This window comes from Lygodium microphyllum, chromosome 28 (genome assembly GCF_053477565.2).
Source record: "Lygodium microphyllum isolate KBCC chromosome 28, Lygodium_microphyllum_v1.1.10, whole genome shotgun sequence".
Classification (NCBI taxonomy): domain Eukaryota; kingdom Viridiplantae; phylum Streptophyta; class Polypodiopsida; order Schizaeales; family Lygodiaceae; genus Lygodium; species Lygodium microphyllum.
The window spans coordinates 84,869,855-84,874,897 of record NC_141162.1 but is presented as its reverse complement, the minus strand read 5'-3'; the positions used below and the strand labels follow the sequence as shown (position 1 = coordinate 84,874,897).

At 41.7% G+C, this 5,043-nt stretch overlaps 1 pseudogene; it reads right to left on the bottom strand.

Annotated features, from left to right (window-relative positions):
- Window positions 1-2,010: 2,010 nt before the first annotated feature.
- Window positions 2,011-3,712, bottom strand: LOC148011704 (uncharacterized; annotated as a pseudogene).
- Between the last annotated feature and the right edge of the window lie 1,331 nt (window positions 3,713-5,043).

Sequence of the window (5,043 nt, the reverse complement as noted above, 5' to 3'; positions counted from 1 at the left end):
TGCTGAGGTGGAATGGGAAAGCTGTGCATCGGCTCTATCTCTTACCCGTACTTGCTACTCCGGTGAGAATGTTAGCATCGTGTCAATGTTGTCATCTGTAAAATCCCGACTCATCCAACCGTCCGTGCCCAAATCCTAATCCTATACATACAATGAAAAATAAGTCAATTAGATAATGAATTGCAAGATATAATAAAACTAAGACTTAATTTTCAAGAATTCATTTTAAAATAATTAAAAAATTTAGATAATACAAAACTCCATACTCCAAAAACATACAAATTGTCCTAATCGATTTGCAAAAAGTGGCATTGCTGTAGTGGGAGGAACGTTTTGATCGAGTCACTTTTGTTTAGGGTTCCACAATCTGATCTTAACATAGCTCAGTATACACCAAGAGATCTATACAAAATTCTCCACAAAATGAGGACTCTGCTTCATTTTCAAAAAATCCATCCTCTATCTCCTCTATCTCCATAGGTGAGATGTCTTGGTCCTCCGAGCGGTTCATCCTAGTTTCTTGTATGCCTTCTGTCATTGCCGCTATTAAAGGTGTCTCTTCTACGATCGGTACGGGGGTTTTGGCAAACACAGGGATACTCCTAGATGTCATGGGAATGACATACCACCATTGAGGTTGTTGCGGATTAGGGAAAAAGATGACCTGATCCATATTATGATGAGTATAAATGTCCACTTTGAGATTGCTAAAGCGTGTCAAGTATTAGGGACTCTTACCTGCTCATAGTGATTTGGAAAAACAAATGTATCACTCAAATTGGTCCACTTCTTCGTTGAGTCAATCTCAACAAAGCCACTTGGCCCTCGCCGAATAGTTGCACCTGCTCCTTTGAGAGTAACCTTGAACCATTGCACATCAAATATGGTCACGGAGAAACTTCGATAGTCCACTACAAGGATACTCTATAAACATTTGAAATACTCTATCTCTGCAACTACACAGTTTGGATCAGTGGCATGTCGTCGGCTTTCATGCTCAAACATTGCCATCACTCCACAGTCCATTGTCGAGCGTAACTTGTCGATGTGCTCTACTCTGAAATGTCGTCCATGTGACCATGCTGCACTATGGACCTTATATTGGGAGAAGAACAAGTATATTAGTTGCGATTTGCAGCATAGATTGTAATTTCTAGGGATTGCATCTATGTGAGAAGTCCCACTCTTCTTCAGTAACTGTTTCTCCATCTTGAGATGCTTTGGTTAGGGCCTCATCTAGCCATCTAGTGAACATGAGTAGAGGCATCTCCTCCTAGCCCTTTGGATATCGAATGGGCCATTGCTGCATACTCCCAGATCTTGCAGACTCTCGCTCAACTCGAGTATCCTCATACCCTTACAGCCACTTCTCCATCATAGCGCTATGCAGCATACAAAATCGATTCACCTTGGACTCCATGGATGCGTCCATCTTCTTGTCTATTCTGTTTCCCACTAGGATATCTCCATTCAGACGATCATCCTCCTTAAGTGATCATATCAAGCCTTTGTCCCGGTCCACAGTGGACAACCACTCAGAAATGTACACCAAGGCCTCCGACACTAACCAACCTTCAGCCATGCTAGCCTCAGGACAAGCCCGTTGTCGCACAAATCCCTTTAAGGTCTCCATGAACCGTTCAAGGAAAAACATCCATCGACTATGAACTGGACCTGCAACCTGCAATTCATCTACAATATGCACTAGAAGATGGGTTTGTATTGTGAGCATGCTAGTGGGAAGACACTTCTCCAAAAGACAATCAGTCTCTACTGCCATGGATTTCGTGGATTCAATCGATGATATGTGAATCTCTTTTTGGGAGACAAACTAAACCAACTCGGACAATTTGTAAATGGCTGTATGTACCTCCGATGTTAGAGACCCCGCGATTGTGATCGACAATACGAACTGTGAAAACCATGTAATTAATATTGTGTATCAACAAATGGAGATTCTAAAATCTAATATGCAGAATCATGCCATATGCAGCCTCATACCGTACACACCTAACACATCTTATGCTAATCATGGGATTTGAGTCCTGTTAATTGGTCATCCTTTGTGAATGCTGTCTTGAGAGAACGCATCAAGCCGGTTGGCGTGCGAAAGGACTTGATGTTTTCCTTTACTCGTCGCACTTCATTGCCAGACAAAACCCAAGGAGTGTGCGGCAATTGCACTCGACCGTCGACGCCACTTACATGCCAATATGGTTCCATTTTTCCCACTGCTTTCAAATCCATCCTCGCTCCTAGTGTGTCTCACTGCCCAGTGAGGTGGTCCCATAGCAAGCTACCCACATTCTTAAAAATGTGCATGGGATCTAAAAGGTGGTAAATTTTCAGTTTTTTCCAATAAGTCAACTCATAGAAAATTGAGAAGCGTCGCATTCCACTGGGAAGTGAGTCTTGGTCCACCATCCTGTGATCAAACCAGCTCAGTGTGTTCATTCTCGCAGGAGGGCGACCAAGAAATCCTTATCTCATGACATGACCCTCTGAAAAAAAGCCCGATGTCCCTCAAATACCATCTTCTTCATAGATTTTGACATATGAGAATCCAACCTTGGTCCACACAGAGGACATGGATGGTAACATGACGTGACTAGCCCTGCAAAACACACATGTATAATGAGGCATGTCATAACACCAACATCGCTCAAAGAAAACTAGCAAAATAAGAAAACATGCTTTACCAGAGCATTCTCCATAACCTGGAAAGTCATGCATGGTCCACATAAGAATTGCCCTTATAGTTGCAGATCGCCTACCAATATGTTTGCTCATGTCCTCCACTACAATTCCCTCCCACAACTCCTTTAGCTTATCAATCAGTGGAGAGAGGTAGACATCCATATTCTTGACTTTGTATCGTCCAGGCATAAGCAAGCTAAGCAAAAGGTGTCCTTTCTTGGTGGAAAGCCATGGTGGTATATTGTAGTTAACAAGGACCACATGCCATACACTATAGGAGGTGGAACGTAAACCAAAAGGATTTACCCCATCCATAGCAAGACCGAATCGTAGATTCCTCGCCTCCTTTGCAAAGTCAGGGAAAGTCTCATCAATGTGATGCCATGCTTCTGAGTCAGCTGGTATACGCTGTACACCATCACTAGATCGATTTTTTGCATACCATGTAGTCAAATTTGTAAAACTCTTGGTCTGAAAAATGTGATGAACGCGTGGTATCAGCGGAAAGTGCCTCAAAACCTTCTGCGGAACAGTCTGTACTTGCAAATCATTTCGATACCTGTGCGCACCGCACTTGGGACATGTGGCCAACAATTAAAACTCTCCTCCGAAGAGAACACAATCATTGAGGCAAGCATGAATGCAATTATAATCCATGCCTAGCTTTTGCAGCACTTGTCTTGCATCATCATGAGACTCAGGCATCATGTTTTGGGTAGGCAAAATGTAAGATTTCAATGTTCTACAAATTGCAATGAAGCACGTTATTAGAGTACTACATAGCACATTTTAATGGCTTTCAATAAAGAATCATACACATCATAATATACCTGAATAGCTCTGTCACACTCGCATCGTTCCATCCATACTTTGTTTGTATGCTCAACAATGCAAGAAGTGTCTTCAAACAGGATGCCCGACACCCATCATACAATGGAATGGTAGCCTCCGCAATTAAAGGATCTTGGGATTCTGAGTCCATCGGAAGCAATGATTCGATCATGTCCTCTAACTCGGGCTCCAAAAAAGCAGGAAGATCGTCCATGTCTCCAGCATTCTCACCCATAGAAGGGGGTTGAGAGTTATCACCTTCTATGAGACAGTTAGTTATCTCCGATGGCATTTGTATAGAGCGCGGATGAACTCATCTTACTGGATGCAAGAGATTTGCGGACTGCAATGTATCGACATGGCCGTGACCCTGTAAAGGACGTTAAGGAGCTAACTTCTAAGATAACCCCAAACTGTTATACTTAAATCAATTACATGTCATATAGTACGTAATGAGAGAGAACTTACCGCAATCTCCTAATTCAAGACTACTTGGTCGATTATCTCAACTCGAAACTCTCCATACCGTTGCACATGCTCTATGGACAAACGACGTTTTCGACGAATGGCCAATTTGCATTGCGTGCATGGACAGGGGACACGTTGATTGAGCCAAGCCTCACAATCACCACCATGTTGGTCATGAGTGCTAGACATCTTGACTGCGATGTAATGGAATGATAATTTAATAACGATTCTATATTTTGTATATTCGGACCACTCCACTATATATATTTCAGGTATTTTTTTAAAATTTTCATACCTATCTCTTTGAGTTCGGCTTCAAACTTATCTATCTTTGAGGTCGGCTCTAACTATGCTCACACACATACATTTTTGTACCTACATTGCAAAGAATAAAAACCAACACAAGAAAAAAATTGAAAACACTCACTTCCATTTCTCTCTCTTTTAACACTTCCTAACCTACATTGCAAAGCAACACAAAGCAACACAAAGATCGAAGAGAAACCAACACTTTCTAACCTACATTGCAAAGCAAAACAAAGATTGTAAAGAAACCAAAACAGGGCATACCGTTGTGCTCTCTTCTTCTTCCAGGATCTCTTTGTCCGGGCGACGCTCCTCTCCTCGCGCGCGGTTCACGGCTTGCTTCCTTTCTCACCTCCCTTGCTCACCTCCCTTTCTCTTTCTCTTTGCCTTCGTGTGCTCATTTGAAAGAAACGTTCAAGTTTCCGCGAAATGTTACCACAGTAAGTCGTAGCTATTAGCATCGCTATCTGCGTTGCTAAAAACGTCGCTAGCGACCTTTTTAGTGACACTAATAGCGATGCTAATACCGACGCAAAAAAAAAATGTCGCTACTTAGTGTCGCTATATGTGTGTACCCTTGTAGTGAATGTGGAGGTTATAATATGATGTATATGGTTTCAAATTATCATTGGATTTAGTCTATGCTTCAATGCATATTTTGCATTGAATATATTTCAAAAATACATTCAATTTATCATTGGATTTATTCTATACATCAATGCATATTTTGTATTGAATAAA